We start from the raw sequence: 22,478 nt of genomic DNA on the forward strand, positions 1-22,478 counted from the left end.
ACAAAGTGTTGGTATATTACAAAGGGTTGGAATATTACAAAGTGATACAGAGCATCGTAAGGAGGTAATTTGGGATCAGAGATGGCTTTCAAAGATACTTGAAAGATATTGTCATCCTGGTGAAAATAATGAGACTATCTGTTTCTAAGCATGCAAAAAATAAAACAGGGGTGGGCAAAAAGGAAATCAGAAGACATTTGGTAATTCTATATAAAATAAAATGAGATCTTAAAATAATACCGATATAAACTAATATAAGTATTGCAAGTGTGAAATCTCACATTTATGTTTAAAAATTAACTGTATAAGTAGAGTATGAAAAAGTCTATTTGATAAACCATTCATCCAAAAAAAGAGATTTTAAGACTTTTGTTGACTAGTTCAATGTGAGCCACTATTTTGAGGGAGCTGTGAGACAAAAACAAAGAAGCCAGCCAACAACTTAAATCACTACATTTGACATATTTAATTCAGAACAAAGGGAATAATATTTAAACGATGACTGAAGTGCTGTGTTTAATGTTTATAACGTTTGTTTTCCCAGAAGAAAGAAGCCGCATTTACTTACTGTGCATTTTGGTGAATTTTATAAAGTCACAAAATAAACAACATATGAGTTCAGCTTGAGTCTTCCATTTTAAAGGGGTGATAGAATATCTTAGATAGAAGATAAGCAGAAAGAACCACACGGGGATGGATTTATTTAAATTGTAGAATATGTATTTCAGATGGACAAGATTTTGTGTTTAAAATTTAAAAGGTGCTCATAAATGAGATAATAAACATATTGTCTCTTAATTTATAAGGAATAAGTACAAAATTGAGCTTACATAGAAATAAGTAAAAGCTGGATAAAACACTAGTTTTGGACTGGAGTCAGGGTAGCTACCACTGACTGTTGCGGGTTTTTGGTAAGGACAGCTCTTGACCCGTCTCTTTCTGGTCCTTCAGTGAAAATCCCTTCATAGTCCTCAGAGATGCTGAGCCTGTCGAGAGCTGATATTTCTTACATTTTACGGTTTGTGTACTAAAGGTCAGCCCTCCCACCTTCCTAAGTGTAGGTGGTCTTTGGTTCTAGTTTAAAATCTGTTCTTGTGTAAGTTTAAACCTTTCCCCAAATTTACCCCAGACTTTCTGAATCAGAATCAACAGGGAGTGGGGACTGGGTTTGTAGCTCCAGAGATGATTCAACATGAAATAGAATGAAGAGTGTCAGTCCTAGGGCTGAGGTCTCAGGAAGTGATCTGCTAGTAGCAGTGGCCTCAGAGGGTGGCAGGCCTTGAGGCATTACAGTTCTTTGTAGATTGTGAATATTAGACCTTTATCAAGTGGATAGATTGCAAAAATGCTGTCGCATTCTGTAGGTTGCCTGTTCACAGTGATGGTAGTTACTTTTGCTGTGCAGAAACTCTTTAGTTTAATTAGATCCCTTTTGTCAATTTTGGCTTTTGTTGCAATTGCTTTTGGTGTTTTAGTCATGAAATCCTTGCCTATGCCTATGTCCTGAATGGTATTGCCTAGGTTTTCTTCTAGAGTTTTTATGGTTTTAGGTTTTACGTTCAAGTCTTTAGTCCATCTTGAGTCAAAACCACAATGAGATACCATCTCAAACCAGTTAAAATGATCATCATTAAAAAGTCAGGAACCAACAGGTACTGGTGAGTATTTGAAGAAATAGGAATGCATTTACACTGTTGGTGGGAGTATAAATTAGTTCAACCATTGTGGAAGACAGTATGACAATCCCTCAAGTATCTAGAACCAGAAATACCATTTGACTCAGCAATCCCATTACCGGGCATATACTTAAAGGATTGTAAACCATTCTACTCTAAAGACACATTCACCTGTATGTTTATTGCAGCACTATTTACAATAGCAAAGACTTGGAGCCAACCCAAATGCCCGTCAATAATAGACTGGATAAAAAAAACTGTGGCACATATACACCATGGAATACTATGCAACCATAAAAAAGAATGAGTTCAGGTCCTTTGCAGTTACGTGAATGAAGCTGGAAACCATAATTCTCAGCAAACTAACAGAGGAACAGAAAACCAAACACCACATGTTCTCACTCATAAGTGGGAGTTGAACAATGAGATCACTTGGACACAGGGAGCAGAATATCACACACTGGGGCCTGTCAGGGAGTTGGGGGTAAGAGGAGGGAGAGCATTAAGACAAATACCTAATGCTTGCTGGGCATAAAACCTAGCTGATGGGATGATAGGTGCAGCAAACCACCATGGCACATGTGTACCTATGTGACAAACCTGCACGTTCTGCACATGTATCTCAGAACTTAAAGTAAAATTAAAAAAATGAAATGGATGTACTGTAATCCAGGCTTTGTTGTTCCATTTATGTAGCATGGGGAGAGTAGACAGCATAATTCTTGAAGGCATTAGGGTTTTTGGAATTACAAATGATAATTGGCTTCAACTTAAAAATGCCAGCTGTATTAACCCCTAACAAAAGAGTCAACTGGACTTCTTTGAAGGCAGGCATTGTCCTCTTTCTAGCTTTGAAATTCCTAGATGGCATCTTCGTCCAGTGACAGCTATTTCATCTACATTTAAAATCTGTTGTTTGCTGTAGCCACCTTTTCAGTTATTTTATCTAGCTGTTCTGGGTAACTTGCTGCAGCTTTACATCAGCATTTGCTGTTTCTCCTCACCCCTTCATGTTGTGAAGACAGCTTCCTCAAACCTCATGAATCAACCTCTGTTAGCTTCCAGCATTTTTCCTGCAATTTCTGCACCTCTTTCAGCCTTCATAAAATTGAAGAAATCTCACATTTATGTTTAAAAATTAACCTTCATAAGGTTAGTTTTCATAAAATTTAAGCCTTCATCAAATTGAAGACTTAGGGCCTTTCTCTGGATTAGGCTGTGGCTTAAGGGAATATTGCGGCTGGTCTTATCTTCTATCCAGACCACTCAGACTTTCTCCATATCAGCAATAAGGCTGTTTGCCTTATTATTCATGTGCCCACAAGAATAGCACTTTTTGTTTCCTTCAATAACATTTCTTTTGCGTTCATGACTTAGCTAACTGCAAGAGATCTAGCTTTTGGCCTGTCTTAGCTTTTGACTTGCTTTCTCTACTAAGCTTAATCATATCTAGCTTTTGATTGAAAGTGAGAGATATGCAACTCTTCCTTTTACATAAATGCTTCCTGACCATTGCAGTTTTACTAATTGGCTTAATTTTAATGCTGTGTCTCAGTGAATAAGGAGGTCCAAGAAGAGGGAGAGAGAGGTGGGGTACAGCTGGGAGGTGGAACAGTGAGAACACACAGGACACTTATTGATTAAGTTTGTTTTCTTATATCAGTGTGGTTCATGGTACCCCAAAACAGTTATAGTAGTAACAGAAATGATCACTGGTCACAGGCCACCATAACAGATTAATATTAATGAAAAGGATTTAAATATTGCAAGGATTACCCAAATGCAAAACAGAGAAGTGAAATGTAAACATGTTGGGAAAACTATGCTTATTAAACTTGCTCAATGTCAGGTTGCGACCAACCTTCAATTTGTGAAAAATGCAAACGCTGCAAAGCATAGTAAAGCAAAGCACAACAAAATGAGGTGCACCTGTGCGGGATGCGAAATGGGACTTACTCAGCGAATAACAGAAAAGTGCATTTAGTGTATTTTTTTTTTCTGTTTCTTCATTTTGTTAGAGTTCCTTAAATCCATGATATCAAAGATTCTCTACATTAAAGGGTCCCTCAGTGGTTGTCTAATGTAACCTTTGGTAGCTATGTGACTATTTCGTTTCTTCTTCTTTTTATTATACTTTAAATTTTGGGGTACATGTGCAGAACATGCAGGTTTGTTACATAGGTATACACGTGCCATGGTGGTTTGCTGCATACATCACCCTGTCATCTGCATTAGGTATTCCTCCTAATGCTATCCCTCCCCCAGCCCCCTGCCCCCCAACAGGCCCCATTGTGTTTGTTGGCTGCATAAATATCTTATTTCAAAAAGTTTCTGTTCATATCCTTCATCCACTTTTTGATGGGGTTGTTTTTTTCTTGTAAATTTGTTTAAGTTCTTTGTAGATTCTGGATATTAGCCCTTTGTCAGATGGGTAGATTGCAAATTTTTGTTTTCCCATTCTGTTGGTTGCTGGTTCACTCTAATGATCGTTTCTTTTGCTGTGCAGAAGCTCTTAAGTTTAATTAGATCCCATTTGTCTATTTTGGCTTTTTTGTTGCCATTGCTTTTTGTGTTTTAGTCATGAAGTCTTTGCCCGTGCCTATGTCCTAAATGATATTGCCTAGGTTTTCTTCTAGAGTTTTTATGTTATTAGGTCTTATGTTTAAATCTTTACTCCATCTGGAGTTAATTTTTGTATCAGGCGTAAGGAAGGGATCCAGTTTCAGCTTTCTGCATATGGCTAGCCAGCTCTCCCAACACCATTTATTAAATAGGGAATCCTTTCCCCATTGCTTGTTTTTGTCAGCCTTGTCAGAGATCAGATGGAACAGAACAAAGGCCTCAGAACTAATGCTATGTGACTATTTCTAACCATCATTCTAGCAATCAGTTATCCAAATTGCTCTATATCCCCAGAAAAGAGTGAAAAGTGTGTGTGTGTGAGATATATATATCATAAAATTAGAAAATTATTTTTACCTTTGCTTTTGTATATTTCCAAGTCAGTTTTATGTACACTGTATTAGGATTACTTTTTCGCTAAATTAGTAAATGCAATTAATACATGTTAAAAATTAAGTATAATTTTTACATGTATGCAATAGACTATAACTTCTTCTGATCAAGAATCATATCATATTCAACCACAATGCTTATGCATTTTAGGTGTTTAACAAATGTTTTCAAAATGAACTTGGCATTGGAAATTAAGTGGTTGTCATTTTAAAGTAGTATTTCTGCATAACAGAGACCATAGGCATACTTTGAAAAAGTATAGCGTGTAAAAAAGAATAGTGAGGTTGGGAAATGATACTTTTAGGTAATTCTTTGCATTTGTTTCAGCATTCCCTTATTTAAAATGACATGTGATTTCTTTTTCTTATCTTTATCTGTAATGGCATATCAGTGGAAACAGAATTATGAATTTGTTTTAAAGGAAATTTTCACATATCTCTCTTACATTTAGGATGTCATTCTGAAATAATATTACAAAAATATTGATTCATAGATTATCGACTTCTATAGAAACTGAAGAATTTAAGTAAGATACAATCAACATACTGTTACATCAAGAAATAGCATACTTAATATTTCTTGAGTATTCAAAAAGCTCATCAAGTCCTTGAAATGCCCTCGGGCAGTAGAAACATCATTATATAAAACAAAGCCTAGAGGTGTAATTTAGTAGAAATTTTTGGTTGGTTGTTTGGTTACCAAAATTTCAGGTAACAGAATGTATTATTGCTATTCAAAATATTTATTTTCTATTTACATCACCTTGTCTTAACTGTCAGGGAATAAAAATCTGTCAAAACAAATGACTTCATTAATTATGCAAGAAATATGATTACCACAAAAATCTTGAACAAAATAAAAATGTCCGGTTTTGCAGTTGGGAAGTAAGCAACCACTGATCTGAGCAGGATTTGTTGTTTCTGAAATCTGACATGACAATAAATGTGAATAACGAACATTTCTTGGAATTTGTAAATGGATATGAGGTTGTAAATTTGCATCATGGTATCTTGGCTTTAATAACTGTCCATCATTCTGAGTCTTTCTCATTGAAACTGGAGCATTGCTTTAGTTGAGAGAATACTGTTTAGATTAAATGTAGAAAAATATGCTTGTCAGTATTTGTTTTCTGTATATTCCTTGTGTAATATGGCTTCAGAGTGGGATGATAAAGACTTAAGGACCCTGTCTCCAAAGGCAACAGACTTCACAAGTTTGGAGACATGAGGAACAGGAAAACAAGCAGCAGGAAAATTATTATGTGCAAATTATGGTACATATTGGGTTGCCTACAGCTGTGGACTTGTGTCCTCCTCTGAATGCATATGTGACTTTAGTTGGATGTGGAACCTCTAAGAAAGTAATTAAGGTTGAATGAGGGTATAAGAATGTGGCTGACACCTTGACTTCAGCCTTTTCAGCCTCCAGAATCGTGAGAAATAGATTTCTGTTGTTTAAGCTGCTCAACCTGTAGTATGTTGTTACAGCAGTCCACCCAAACTAAAACAGCCATGTTTGTGTGTTTATTTGGTGTCAATAGGCAGAAAAGCTCTACACGTTGTGTTCAGAAGTTTTGGAACTAAGTTTATGTTACTCGATACTTGTTGTGTTGATGGAAGGAAATATGGCTTGCCTGAACATACCATGTGGTTTCTAAGACTTTGAGGCATCAATCGTGTAAACCCCATTATCTTTTCCATCTTGTTTACTTTATTGCTCTTCAGAGTTCACTCAGGTGTCTTCTCCTTTGGAAGTCATTTTATAAAATCCCAGATAAGTTGGTGTCTCTAAGGTTCAAAATGTATTGTATAATACAATTATCACATGCCTATTAGATCATGCTGGAAATATCCATGTGTGTGCTCATCTCAACCACTAGACCAGAGGTTAGAAAATGACAGCCCAAGAGCCAAATCTGGCCTGCCATCTGCTTTCATGTGGCCTGAGAGCTAAGAATATTCTTTTACATTTTTAAATGGTTACATTTAAATGGTTATATAAGTACCTATATAATATCCTCAGTTTTGCCTCTTAGCATGCAAAGCCTAGAATATTTACTCTCTGGCCCTTTACAGGAAAAGTTTGCTTATCTCTGCTTTACACCATAAGAGGCATTTGCCTGGCCTCCAGCAAGATACTGGTCACCCCTCCTACCTCCGGACCCAAACTTTATGCAACTGAAGGAAAAATATCTGATCTCCTCAGTAGATCTCAATGATGTTCTCTAACGTCAGTCTCATTCTTCAGTTTATGAGACCTTTTACTGATGGCACTATCAAAGCCAACTTCCACCAGTATGTTCTGTAGAACACACAAAAAAATCCTAAATCAGTGGCTTGCAACAGCAAATGTTTATTTTCTTCTTGCATTCCATTTGAGTGTGGCTTAGCAGTAGCAGACCTAAGCTCAACCAGCTCTAATCTTTGTTGTTGTTGTTGTGATTCTTGCTTTGCTTTTTAATGGGATTCAGGTTTAAAAACTAGCCCAGATCTAGGATATGCTCTTCCTGAGTCATAGGGAGAGGCTACTGAGGCATGGCCTGTGTCACTGACATGTATCCCTTTGGTTAAAAGCAGTCACTTGGCCAAGACCAACATCAATAGAGTGGAGAGGTGCCCTCCTCATAGGGAGGTGCTGCAAAACACATCACAAAGGGTTGGAAATGCATCAACTTCTGGATGAGCTGTCTGTTATTGCATATTAGATCATCCCAAAACTTAGTGGCATAAAACAGCCATTGGTTTTTTCTCCCAGTGCTGTGAGCTCACTGGGATTAATGGGGCAATGCTTGCGTGAGGCCTCTTCTCCAGTTGCAGCCATATGGCCGAAGAGGTAGGTGTTGGCTGAGGTCTGGCTGGGCTGGGGGATGCACCGGATGGTCCCTTCACTCCTATGCCTGGTGCCTCTCTTCCTCCAGGTGGCTCTCTCTCTAGGAGAATGGCCCAGACTTCTTACCCACTGGGTCAGGTTTCCATGAACAAGGAAAGAAGCTTTCAGCCTTCTCAAAAGCTAGGCCTGGACTTGGCACAGCGTCACTTTCCCTGTATTTTATTTGTCACAGCACTTACAAACCAACCCAGACATGTTCCATGGGAAGCAGTCATGGGTAGCACCGATTTGAGACAAACTACCTTCCTTTAAAAGGCACGACATACAAGTGATAGGAAGCCATGAAAAGCCATGCTGATACACATGAATTATTATTTTCGTCTCTCCCCAATATGTGCATGTAAGTTTGATGTGTTGAATAATATAAAACCAAGCTTTTTAAAAAAAAATTATAGATTTGAGAGAAAGGGTTATAGGAGGCCACACTGAAACAAAACAAAACAAAACAGCTTTGAAAAATTCCTACAGGAGACGTTTTATAGGGTCTCAGCCACCTTTCTGGATGCTGCCTTCATCCCCCTGGATGCTTGTGGCATTCTCATTCATATTTTTTTTTCCAGTGAACCTCAAGGGCTGTGCCAGAATGTGGTCCTATGGCTCTCTCTCAAGGTGTCACTCCTGTCCATCTTCATCCCAGCTTACAAGGAACATCCTTCAGAGTCTAACTCCAGACCCAGGGTGGCAAGCTTGCATGGGTCACGTCTGTCATTCATTTAAGGGATTATTTATGGTTGGCAGGGAAGAGTAGGGTAACTAAATGGAGAAGTTTACAGTTTAATGAGGAAAACTTACTTGGAAAAGACAGAAGGACTTGTCAATAAAAGCACCAGAGGGTTGGCTATTATGCTTGGCACGGTGAGGGACCATGAGCTGTGTTTTAGATGTTACTGGATGAAATCCCTCTCAGAAATAGCCCGAACCATTTAGCTTGCCTAAATGACACAGTTGTTGCTGAAAGGCCTCGCTGTGAAAGGACACAGCCATGATGTTAAATTGGGTGTGCAGAGAGGGATGAAAGAGGACACACTTTCGTCTGTTGGATTGAAACTACCAGACAGTGGCTATCCAATGAGGCAGACCCTCGCCAGAGAAACAGCCTGTGCTAAAGTCTTTTAAAAGTCTGCCTTGTTAAAAGTTGGAGATGCCAACTACTGTCAATGCATCTTTTAGAAAAATGTGAATTCATTAAGGTCAGCAGAGATTAAATACTCTTAACAGCTTTAATTGGCAAAGGATAAACTTTCTCCAAGGTAATTTTGCCAAATCTAACCATTTTCTTTCGGCTGAAACTGTTCTTGAGTGTTGGCTGCTTGTTTAAGGTTTAATGAAATCTGAGAGGAAAGAAGACCTCTAACTTTTCAATTAAATGTAAAAGATGACAGAGAAACTTAACAGCTTCCAGAAGTCATTTTAGCTTAAACATATCTTTTTTTTTTTTTCACTCTGACACCCAGGTTGGAGTGCATTGGTGTGATCTTGGCTCACTACAACCTCTCCTTCCCAGGTTCAAGCAATTCTCCTGCCTCAGCCTCCCGAGTAGCTGTGATTACAGGTGCCTGCCACTACAGCCTCACTAGTTTTTTGTTTTCTTTTCTTTTGTTCTTTTTGTATTTTTAGTAGAGTTGGGGTTTCACCATATTGGCCAGGCTGGTCTCGAACTCTTGACCTTATGATCCACCTGCCTTGGTTTCCCAAAGTCCTGGGATTACAGGCATGAGCCACCACACCCAGCCAGTTTGCACATTTCTTACTGAGAATTTGTTATACTGCTCAAAGCCTTATGGATCCTAAGTTTCCCCATATTCTACTTCAAGGATCTGCACACTTTTCGTATAAAGGACCAAATAGTAAGTATTGTATACTTTATGGCCATGAAGTCTCTGATCCATCTGCTCAGCTGGGCCTCTCCAGCAGAAAGCAGCACTCAACAGTGTTTAAACAAATGGGTCAAGTGGTTTTCCAGTAAACTGGCAAAAACTGGAAGTGGCTGGTTCTGACTCAAGGGCAACTCAACCTTGGTCTAGTCCCTCTCATCTTCTTTCTAATATAGTTGGGGAAAATGTTTTAGATAAAGGGATATCATGAAAGGTGACTTTACTGTTTTGTTTCGTAATCTGGCTCAGATTCTAATTTCTACTCTACCAGGTGCTGATCCCCCATAACAGCATCCAGTCATTCCTTCATCATGTATTTCTTCATTCCTCATTTCATATAAGCAGTTTACTAAATCAGAATGTCAGTGTAACTTAGGAGTCCACATCAGCACACACAGTCATCATCATGGGGCTCTGCTGTGTACCTGCTGGGAGGCAAGCTTCACACTTCACAGCATGCTCACTATCCTTCCCTTACAATGACCTTTTAGGGTAGCTACTCTCATTATGTGCACACTTGTTACTATGTAATTAATAATTGCCTTAGCTTTGATTTAATGTTATTCCAACTAACATGTGTCACTATTTACTAGGCACTGGGTGCTGCACTAAGCGCTTCACAAGTATTATCTCATTTAACCCTCATAGCACTCCCGTGAAGTTGATTATTGCCAGCATTTCTATTTTATAGTTGAGAGAACTGCAGTTCCCAGGAGGTGGGTCCAAAGTCTCACACCTCATCCCTAAGGGTGCCTGTAACCACCACAGGACACGAGGTTTGTACTGATACTTGTCCTGTTCCAAAGCAGTTGTTCTTTCTACTTCTTACACAATGACGTGCTGTTTCTGAGGCTTGGCTGTCGTTAGCATCCACCCTCAACTGCACTGGCATGCCAGAACCCCGCTGTGACATGAGGTGAAAAGAAGGCCTTGGAGATTTCTACAATTCAGCCATGGGCCTTACTCCCTGGATTGCCTTTGGTCTAATTCCTGAAAAACAATCCAGTTAATTTTGGAGAGTTTCCTGGACTGCAGCAGCCAGTGCCATACTTCTCACCAGCCATCCCACAGAATCATTCGTGGCGTAAGGCGGCTGGGTGATGAAATGAGGCTGAATCAGTCACAGCCTTTGAAAAATCAGCTCAAAGAACAATAAGAAAAGCGATATTTACAAATGAAGGATTATGCATTTTTGCTTAAAACAAGGTGAAAATGAAAATAGAAAGTCTTTAATAAATTCCTAACAACAGCCTAACAAACAAACTCGGAAGAAAATATCCAAAGCTGACCAGCCCAAATGATTTAAAATGAATATATAATTCTACTGAGCAAACATTCAATACCAAACAAATGAAATGAAGTTGATTATTCCAGGAAAATAAACAGATCTATTTGCAACCTGAATATTTTGACAATTGCAGTGTACTTTTAATGCAATTGTGAGGTCCATTAAAAAGTTCAGCCCCAGAATTCTGAATGTTTTTATTAAAAATGCAATATCAGATTTCTGAATCTTGGAGCTTGGAGAAACAGAGAGAAACACATGTTTCTTTATAGGCAGTTTGTTCACAAGCAGCTGAGAATGCTCTGTGTTTTCTTCCCAAGATGAACAATTAGATAAGTCCATCACTTCACCTTCCTTTAGGAAGTGGGAAAGGTTCGAGTGACCCAGTGTGTCACTCTACCTCCATCTGTAAGGAAACATCAGACCAGAATGTCTAGCATTCTGCCATGTTTTATTTTCTGGAACTACTGGTCTCAACCAATAAGCTTATAATAATAGGCATGGCCATATTCCTGGGGAGATATTCAATCTTTAAGAAGATTCTTTCTCTCATCTTCAGGAGCACACCACTGCTTCATTGTGTAACCTTCTGGGACCACTGATAAGCAATGTAAATTTCTTTTTCGGGTTTTGTTGCCTATGCTGGAATGTGGCGGCAGGATTTTGTCTCACTGCAGCCTCTGCTTCCCAGGTTCAAGTGATTCACTTGCCTCAGCCTCCCAAGTTTCTGGGATTATAGGCATGCACCACCATGCCAGCTAATTTTGTATTTTTAGTAGGGATGGGGTTTTGCCATGTTGGTCAGGCTGGTGTCAAACTCCTGACCTCAGGTGATTCTCCCACCTTGGCCTCCCGAAGTGCAGAGATTACAGGCATGAGCTGCTGTGCCTGGCCCAGTGATGTCAATTTTGTACCCAAAGATACTGAAATGGGCCAACAGTCAATAGTGTATTTCTTTATTCGTCTCCAGGCCACTCTACATTGAAGGCTATAAATTCCTTCTATTTCCCATCGTAAACCTTGACCTGACACATTGTCCAATGTAGTTGATCAGGGATCCTGTAACCATAGTAAATGAAAATGTTAAAATAAAACAAAAGAGCAGTTCTAATAATAAAATCCCAATAGCCTAGATATTCTCCGTATTTGACTGTAAGTTGGCTTCCATTATTAAGTTCCCAGTGAGAAATGAAAGTTCAAAGATTAATATACTTCATAAAGTCCAGAGATATTCAATTCCAAAGGAATTGAAATCCCAAACCTGATTATCTTCCCTCTCTGAGTTAAATGTCCAAAATTTCATATGCATAAGTTAAATTATTGTCCCCAAATCATCCTTTCCAAACCATCCTTTCCCAAGGCTGGGAAAGGATCCTTTCCCAAACAGTGTCTATTAGCCTGCTTGGGCTGTCAGATCAAAATAACAGACTAGGTGGCTTAAAGAACATTTATTTTCTCACAGTCTGGAGGATAAAAGTCTGAGGTCAAGGTACCAGTAAGCAGGCTGGCGTCTGGTGCATGCTTGCCCCTCGGTTTGTAGAGGTCCACCTTCTCACTGTATGCACATATGATCTCATGGCCTTTCTTTGGTACTTGCATGCCATGGGAAGTCAAGAAGGAGTACTAGCTCTCTCTTGTCTCTTCTTATAAGGATACTGATCCTATTGGATCAGGGCCCCACCCTTATAATCTAATTTAGCCTTATTTACCTCTCAAGTGATTTATCTTCAAATCGAGTGACATTGGGGATTTGGGGAATTCAACATTTGAATTTTAAGAGATCACAAGCATTCAGTCCATAATACTCATCTCAATAGATGTGACTAATTCAGAGTTTCACTTGCGTTAATTCAGTGCCAAATGTCTCATGATCTTTACATTGAGAGTCCAGTGAGTAAATAGTAGGCACAACTATTAGGGCACTAATCTCACACACAATTAATTTAGAAATCTGTCTCTAGTCTTCAGAGCAGCATATTGCCAGCAGAATTATTCTAGAATCTAATACTACACGTGGCTAAAGACAATGGTGATTTTATAGTATATGGACCATACCAAGACATGTTTTAAAGTAAAACAGGGTACTATTAATAATTTTTCCCAGGAATACAGTTGCTAAACTGGGACTGTCCTGACGAAGCAGGACATACAGTCGTCCTCTCTTATACTGCTCCATCTTCCCATAAGACTCATTGCATTTCACCACCAGGATTCTGTATTCTGTAATTCCCAATAGACTCTAAGCTCTGTTAAGGAAGGTCTCCACTCTGTGCCCACCACCTGGTACCTAGCGGGTGACCAACAGACATTTGTCGAATGGACTAATGGACTAACACACAACATGACTGATGTTCTAGTTTTCTGTATGGTTTTATAGTTGAGCTCTAAATTTTGTGTCTTAGATGTAGCGTTTATTAATATCCCATGCAAGACATGTTAGTAGGCCAAAATAGTTGTTATTACCTTACCAGCTTAAGATGTTTGATTTAACTATCAGTAAATGTTTCCATTTTAGGTAGCCATTTAGATTTTAGAATGAGATAATCATCCTGCGTTTCAATATTGGTACAGGTTAATAATAATCTTCCTCCCCAAAAAAGCACCCTGAGTCATTTTCTGAAATATCTACACATGTAATAACTATGAAACGAGGCATAGATTAGTACTTCTATTTTACATTTTTTAAAGGCTACATTTGATTTTTCTTTCTTAGGTCTTTGAAATGCCTTGTTAACCGAGCACATTCCTTGTAATATTCCCAAGGTGAAAGATCAATCTATACAGCAGAAATATGTTTAGGGATAAAAACATCAGATCACAATAGACACTGTATTGGTGATCTCATGTTTAGGTGAGAAGCTATTTTTAACTAAGAAAAACTCGGAGCTCACCCACTTTACAGAATTTCCACAGAACACTCATGGAATGCTCTACCACCAACTGCATCACTGTGAGACCCTAGCACTTAAACTCGAAAACTTAGTTTTGTGACAATTTAAGTACTAAACACTTATATAACATAAAGAAGTTCACTTTTAGCGAAATCTAATTCTGGACTACAAATAGCTTGTTTTATTGTCTAGAAATCCACATATTTTTAAAAACATCATTTGCTAAAGAATGGAAAGGATGATGACAACATATTTTAGAATTTTTAAAGAGTATTCTTATAGATATCTTCCCATTTATGACAAGAACATATAAGTTCTCAACTACTATTTCTACAGTTATTAAAACTTGGACAACTTTATGTTAGAAAGAAACTTTTTTTTATATATTCAAAGCAATGAAGTCTGGGCATGGTGGCTCACACCTATAATCCCAGCACTTTTGGAGGCCAAAGCAGGTGGATCATGAGGTCAGGAGATCGAGCCCATCCTGGCCAACATGGTGAAACTCCATCTCTACTAAAATTACAAAAATTAGCTGGATGTGGTGGAGCACACCTGTAGTTCCAGCTATTCGGGAGGCTGAGGCAGGAGAATCGCTTGAACCGGGAGGCAGAGGTTGCAGTGAGCTGAGATCATGCCACTGCACTCCAGCTCGGTGACAGAGTGAGACTCCGTCTCCAAAGAAAAGAGAAGAAATTTGCAGAAGGATGAATACTATTACAAAGTCTCCTGAAAATGAGCAGTACATGTAGTGAGGGAATCAGTAGGAAAATACTTTGATAGGAAATATGTGAGCTACCTCAATTACTGATGAATGATGAGACATGGGGCAATGTGCCCTTTTCCAGCTCTGATCATTATGACACCAAAAATCAGAGTCCCATTCACAAATCAGAATACAACATGTGGCATTCATCAAAATTATAAGCTCTGTTTTGAAGGAACTTCTATTAAGTCTCTACAAGGCTAAGAAATAGAAGAAACCATTTATACACTAGATTTAGTAAATCAGTGATTATTTAACAATAGAGGTAAAACATGAAATTTATGCCTACACATTTTTTAAAAAAAATAATGATGACCTACACATCATTTAAAGATTGACTTTCATAGATTTACTAGGAAGAGACTTTTCAAGAGGAATCATTACAGGAACTAGTAAAATATCTATTGGTCTTGTTCTAGTGAAAGATATATTTGAGGTGAGTGTACACTCAGGTAATCCATTTCTATACCCAACACACCCCCTCCCAGCTAAGACCAATGTGAATGCCATAATCACCTTCTCACACTTGAATGAAAACCTTCAGCACTTAATTACGTGTTTTATAGTTGGCTTTAGTTCTTTATTGTACTATGATTACAGTGCCAATAAAGCATACACATTCAGATAATGGGAAATGTATTTCCTCAACACCCAGCCCAGTGCACTGTACACGTTTTGATTGAAGGCCATCTCAAAGCAGCTTCTGTGCTCCAGCTGTGTTTCTTGTTTTTGAGGCTCATCAGCATCACAATCCAGGTTAGGTCCTCTTGGTAAATCTCTCATGGTACATGTTCACTTTCAATTTTTACAATTCATGTTATAAAATACCTTGGAAATGCCATGATAGCAGTTTCTTTTCCCATTCCAGGTCTTTGTCATTGGAATAGAAAATATTTGGAATAAAGGTTTGCTCTTCCTGCTATCCCATTATATCCTCTCAAAATCTCATCCAGATGCAAGCTGAGTGATATTTACAAGCATTCCATTTTGCACTGTGTCTCCTCACCTTTCCCTGGACCTGGTACAAGGTTACTGCCTCATTAATTACATTTTGCTCTTGAAATAATTAATGCAGATTTCAAATTATAATTGGAAGTTTTCCAGGGAATCCTCTTTTTTCTTGTGCCATGGCTAATGGTTATAAAATCTGTGGCATTACACACACACACTCACAGCCCAAGCATTCTTCAGACTAAATTCTTTAAGTCAGTGCCTCTCAATCACAGCTGCTCAATAGATGTACCAGGGCATTTTGTAACCAGGATGGCTGAGTTAGGCCTGTACAGTAGGTAAGGTTGTGATAAGACATAGAATATTTCAGATAAACAATAAATGTCGACGACTAAAAAAAACAAGATTATGTCTTAAGGATGCCATGACATTTCCTGGGTGAGAATTCTAAGGATTCCTCTCTCCTTCGTCTTCTGTTTCCTCCCATTCTTTACCCTCATCTTCTTTCCTTTCTTTCTTCAGCAAATATTGATGGATTATCTGCTATGTACAAGGAATTCTTAACTACAACAGCTAATTGAGTTCCCTTGCAATTCGTATGGACCACATTAGGATATTCAAATATATTATTTTTATAAGATGCATTTTAATTTTTGATTTGATTTATATTAACAATTGTTAAATATTGAGTATAGAGTGAAATTACGGAAGATCTTTTTTTTTTTTTTTTTTTTTTGAGGTGGCATCTTGACCTGTCACCCAGGCTGGAGTGCAACGGCACAATCTTGGCTCCCTGCAATCTCCTCCTCCTAGGTTCAAGAGATTCTCCTGCCTCAGCCTCCCGAGTAGCTGGGATTACAGGTGTGCACTACCATACCTGGCTAATATTTTTTTGTGTCTTTTTAGTAAAGACAGGATTTCACCATGTTGGCCAGGTTGCTCTCAAACTGCTGACCTTGTCATCCACCCACCTTGGCCTCCCAAAGTGCTGGGATTATAGGCATAAGCCACTGTGGCCATCATATGGAGAATTTTATATTGGTGATCTGCATTCAAATTATTTAAAAGCATTAAGAAAAAAATGAATTCTTCCATTCAGTGTACATTTTCATTTTTGTCCCATTATTTTGAAATAAGGGGTGTCAGGCCAGGTGCGGCGGCTCATGCTTGTAATCCCAGCACTTTGGGAAGCCAAAGCAGGTGGATAACCTGAGGTCAGGAGTTTGAGACCATCCTGGCCATTAAGGTGAAACCCCATCTCTACTAAAAATACAAAAATTTGCTGAGCGTAGTGGCAGACACCTGTAATCCCAACTATTTGGGAGGCTGAGGCAGGAGAATCGCTTGAACCTGGGAGGCGGAGGTTGCAGTGACCTGATATCACGCCACTACATTGGAGCCTGAGAGATGAAGTAAGATTCTGTGTCCAAAAAAATAAAAAATAAAATAAGAAGAAGAGAAATAAAGGGTGTCAAACCCTAAAACACATAGAGAGATACATGCCTTAACCAACAGACAGATACATGCTGATGTAGAAATAGGGTGGTGATTTGGTATGTGAATTATTAGGCTAACTGCCTGTGCTATATATTATGATCAAATTTTTCTGAAAATGTTACACACACATTGACCAAATAACAGATGCTTTTCTGCCCTTCAGCATATCCTAGTGAGACTAATCCTTGCAAGTTAAGTATATTCATAACGGTAACATCCAAAATGTAGCACTTGTTCAATACTAGTGACTAACATTGAATAGTTTTGCTGTTGGCCAGACACTGTGAAAGCTTATCTGCCTAGCAGTTCGGTCAGCTAACTTGTGATTCCTATCAGGATCTCAAGCTCAGTTCACCTGAGTCCATTTATCCATTTTCTTTGCTTTTTCCCACCACTGGAAGATGCTCCTTGAGTGTTTACTTTTGTGCAAACTATGCATCAGAAGGAGAAAGCATTTTGGTTTTGATGGTTGTCATCCAGGAAAGATTTTTTAAGTTTCTCTGAATGATTTTTATGAATGTACATTTAATTTATTTGTTTTTAACAATTTTTAACAGCTTTATCATGAGCCCACTCTGTAATCAAGATGGTAACACCCATCACCCCCAGAAATGCTTCAGGTCCTTTTATAGTTTCACCTTACCCTTACCTGTCACCTCTCTCATCCCCAGACAAGCATTGAAATGCTTTTGCCTTCTGTGTTAGTTCATTTTCACACTGCTGTAAAGAACTACCTGAGACTGGATAATCTGTGAAGAAAGTAGCTTTGATTGACTCACAGTTCTACATGGCCAGGGAGGGCTCAAGAGAAAATTAAAATCAGGGCAGAAGGCAAAGGGGAAGCAGGCGTATCTTACAAGGTGGCGGGAGGCAGACAGTGAGGAGGGAACAGCTGCACTTAAACTGTCAGATCTCATGAGAACTCACTATCATGAGAACAGCATGGGGGAGCCACCCCATGATCCAATCACTTTCCGCCAGGTCTTCCCCCATCATGTAGGGATTACAATTCAACATGAGATGTGAGTGGGGACATAGGGCCAAACCCTATCACCTCCTATAAATTAACTTCATTTTCCATGTTCTAAATAAATGGCACTGTGAATTGTATACTCTTGCATCTGATTTCCTTCACTCAGCATCATAACTTTGGCATTCATCTACGTTGTTAAAGTCCATTCTTTTTTATTACTGAGTAGTCTTTATTTCGTATATTCACACACCCCATTGGTAGATATTTGGGTTTCGGGTTATTACCAAAAGAGCTTCTATAAATACTGGTGTACAAGTCTTTGTATAGACGTGTTCTCACTTTTCGAAGGAATGGGAAAATTATAGGGGTGGAATGGCTAAGAGTTGTGGTTATTACATGGTTAACGTTTTTTAAAACTGCCAAACTGTTTTCCCAGTTGGTTGTTCCATTTTGCCTTTCCATCTACTCTCTAACACGTGATTTGATCAGTCTTTTACATTTTTCGCATTAAAATGAATTTATACCAGCATCTCCTTGTGATTTTACTTTGCATTTCTTGAATTACTAATGTTAATCATTTTTTTTTTTTTGAGATTGTGTCTCACTCTGTTACCCAGGCTGGAGTGCAATAGCATGGTGTCAGCTCACTGCAACCTCCGCCTCCTGGGTTCAAGGGATTCTCCCGCCTCAGTCTCCAAAGTAGTTGAGACTACAGGCACATGCCACCACACCTGGCTAATTTTTGTATTTTTGGTAAAGACGGAGTTTCACTGTGTTGGTCAGGCTGGTCTCAAACTCCTGAAATCATGATCCGCCTTCTTCAACCTCCCAACGTGCTGGGATTACAAGTGTGAGCCACCACTCCTGGCCTGAGCATCTTTTTATGGGTTTATTTGCCATCCATGCATCTTCTTTGGTGAATTTTCTGTTCAAGTATTTTGGATAAATAGTATCATGTTGATTGCTTTTTTGAGTTCTTTATATATTCTGAAGACACACATGTATTAGATATTCAGTTGGCAAACATTTTTTGCCAAGACGGTGTTCTGTCTTCTACCTTGTAGAAAAGACTGTGCAGAATTGGTTTCGTTTTTTCTTAACTATTTGCTAGACTTTGCCAGAGAAGGCACTCGGGTATGAAGATGTCTTATCTGAAAGGATTTTGAACATGAGCTCAGTATCTTTAGTGATCTATTTGCAGTTTGTAGTTTCTGAGGAATTGGTCTATTTCATCTACGTCATAAATGTGAGTGAGTCCCACTACTCTGTATTATCCTTTCAATGTCTGCAGGGTCTCCAACGATATCCTCTTCTATGTTTTCTGTCTTTTTTCTTTGCCAGTCTTGGTAGAGTTGTATTATGTTATTTATTTTTTCAAAGAAAAAGGTTTTGATGTATTTTCTTTGTTTTTGTTTTCTGTTCAGACAATTACTCAAATCAATTTCATTAATTTCAGCTCTTATCTTGATTATTTGCTTTCTTCTTCTCCTTAGGTTTATTTAGTTCTTTTTCCTAGTTTAAAAGTCGAAGCTTAGATTGGTGATATGGAACCTTTCTTCTAATATAAACATTTAGTGTAAGCTTCCCTATATTTGTTGAAAGAGCACAGAGTTGATGGTGTGTTTGTCACGGCCTGGAATCCAGGCAGTTTTGAGTCCAAAAGTGGGCATTAATGCAAACAGAAACACCTCCAGGAGAAGCCTGTGCTTCAGGCTCAAGGGGCAGGACATGAAACTCCTGATGCTCCCAGTGTGTGGGAATACCATTTCGTATTTCCTACGTCTTCCATGCACCATCTCAAGACATCCCGTAGCAGAGGGCCCAGAGACACCCAGCACTCCGTGAGAGTGGGGCACTCCTTTTCCATCAGCAGAGAAGTGGTTCTGAGAGAGTGGGGTGAACCTCTGGGGCTGTTTTCCTCTTCAGTCAGCCTGCAGCATGGCCCCGGATGCACATACAGTCAGGATGAGTGCACAGCAGAGACGGCAAATGAAGCCCAGACTTCAGGCTGGAGGACAGAAAAGTGGAGAATCTAAAAGTAAGATTGGGAAGGAGGAGAAGTTGTGGAAAGTGACTCTCTCTATATATATTTTAACAAACTCATAGGCTCACCTCCAAGCTGCAGTGCCTAGATCTTATCTTATATCTACATCCTTTTTAGCTCAATTTATTTATTTGTATAGACTTTTTTTTTTCTTTCTGGAGATGGAGTCTCGCTCTGTTGTCCAGGCTGAAGTGCAGTAGTGTGATCTCACTCACTGCAACCTCCACCTCCTGGGTTTAAACAATTCTCCTACCTCAGCCTCCTGAGTTGCTGAGACTACCAGTGTGTATCACCATGCCCAGCTAATTTTTGTTAGAGACGGGGTTTCACTGCGTTGGCCAGGCTGGTCTCAAACTCCTGACCTCAGGTGATTCGCCTGCCTTAGTATCCCAAAATACTGGGATTACAGGTGTGAGCCACTGTGCCTGGCCTATAGACTTTTTGTTTGTTTGTTTTTTGAGACAGTTTCGCTCTTGCTGCCCAGGCTGGAGTGCAATAGTGCGATCTCTGCTTACTGCAACCTCCACCTCCTGGGTTCAAGTGAATCGCCTGCCTCAGCCTCCCAAGTAGCTGGGATTAGGGGCATGTGCCACCACGCGCAGGTAGTTTTCTATTTTTAGTACAGGCGGGGTTTCTCCATGTTGATAAGGTTGGTCTTGAGCTCCCTACCTCAGATGACCCGCCTGCCTTAGTCTCCCAAAGTGCTGGGATTACAGGTATGAGCCACCATGCCCTGCCCTTTATAGACATTTTTAGAGCAATTGCAGGTACTTAACAGGTCTGAGCTGAAGGTACAGAGATTTCTCGTAGACCTTCCCCATTCCTCACACCCACAGCCTCCCCTGCTATCAAAAATTACCTACCAGAGGGTTATCTTTACTATAATTGATGAATTTGCATTGACACATTATTATCACACAGAATCTGTGGTTTGCATGAGCATTTACTCTTGATGCTATACATTCTTACATCACTTGTGGAAGGCATTTTGATGAGAAAGGCATTTTAGGTCAACATATTTTTCTTTTAGTATTTTTAAGATTTTATTCTTCTGTCTTGCACTTTTTCCAAGAAGAAAGCTGCTGTCCATCTTGACTTTGTTCTTCCATACACAATATACCTTTTATTTCCATATGCTTTTGAGGTTTTCTGTATGTTACTATGTTTGAGTAAGCACTTTGGTATAGTTCCTTCATGTTTCTTATACCTGAGTTTCATCTGACTTCTTGGATTTTTGAGTTTACAGCTTTTATAAAATTTGGAAAATTTTTCAGATTTTTTTCTATTCTCTTTTCTGTTGTTTCTCCTTTAGAAATTACAGTTTTATGTGTGTTAGGTATTTGACGTTCTCCCACATATCACCCATGCTCTGTTTATGTTTCCTAGTCTTTTTTCTCTGTGTTTACTTGGGATTGCTTCTGTTGGCATCTCTTCCGGCCCACTAATCCTTTCTTCTGCAGTGTCTAATCTTCTGTTCATCCAATTTGATGCATTTTTTTGGTTTCAGTTATTGTATCTTTTGTTTCTAGAAGTTTAATTTGGATTCCTTAAAATTCTGTTTAGTCTGGGTGTGGTGACTACACCTGTAATCCCAGCACTTTGGAAGGCCAGGGCAGGTAGATTGCCTGAGCTGAGTTTGAGACCAGCCTGGGGAACATGGCAAAAACCCATCTCTACTAAAAATACAACAACAACCACAACAAAAATTGGCTAGGCATGGTGGTGCACACCTGTAGTCCCAGCTATTCAGGAGGCTGAGGCACGAGAATTGCTTGAACCCAGGAGGTGGACGTTGTAGTGAGCCTAGATCTCACACCACTGCACTCCAGTCTGGGCAACAGAGCAAGACTGTGTCTCAAAAAAAAAAAAAAAAAAAAAAATCTACACGTCTTTAACATATTTAATTTTTCTTCTAGTATCTATTAGTGTACTAATTCCATTATCTGTGTAATTTCTGGGTCAGTATTAATTGATTTATTTTTCTCCTTATTATAGATTCTGTATTTCCATGTCTTTGCATGCCTGGTAATTGTTGAATAGTATAGAGTTTTATTTTGTCAAGTGACATACATTTTTATACTTCTGCTAATATCCTAGAGTTTGTTATGGGGTACAAGTAAGTCACTTGGAAGCGATTTGTCGTTTGGGGATTTTACTTTTCAGTTTTGTCACGTGGAGTCAGGGCCGCGCTTAATCAAGGTCTAATTATTTTTTACTACTGACGCAAAACAATCAAGTTCTCTACCCAGTGCCCGTGAGTTATGGAGTTTTTCACACTTGCAGATGGGAACAGCCCTTCTTCCTTCTGTCCCTGCCCTAAGGATGGTTATCTCTGCTCCACTCTAGTGGTCCTTTTCTGGGACTTAGGTAGTCTTTTCACATGCCTGTGCTGATCTGTGTTCTGCTCATGACTTGAGAGGGAGGCTCTGAAGATCTTGGAAATTCCTATCTGGGCAGCTGTCTCCTTGGTGATTTTCCACCCTAAAACTCTAAGGGCCTTGGTATCTTTCCTCTCTCATCTCTTCCACTCAGATTTCCAGATTTCACTTTGGTTCACCTCTCTGTGTCATAGCCCGGAAAACTCCATGAAGTCACCTGGGGCAGAGTTAGGGATTAA

At 39.1% G+C, this 22,478-nt stretch overlaps 1 protein-coding gene across 1 annotated transcript in view; it reads left to right on the forward strand.

Moving 5' to 3' along the window:
* Positions 1–22,478, forward strand: part of MYO16 (myosin XVI) — a 563,966-nt gene that overhangs the window by 409,935 nt on the left and 131,553 nt on the right. The window lies entirely within an intron of this gene.

Source organism: Sapajus apella, unplaced genomic scaffold (genome assembly GCF_009761245.1).
Source record: "Sapajus apella isolate SASKATOON/1434 unplaced genomic scaffold, GSC_monkey_1.0 scaffold60, whole genome shotgun sequence".
Taxonomy (NCBI): Eukaryota; Metazoa; Chordata; class Mammalia; order Primates; family Cebidae; genus Sapajus; species Sapajus apella.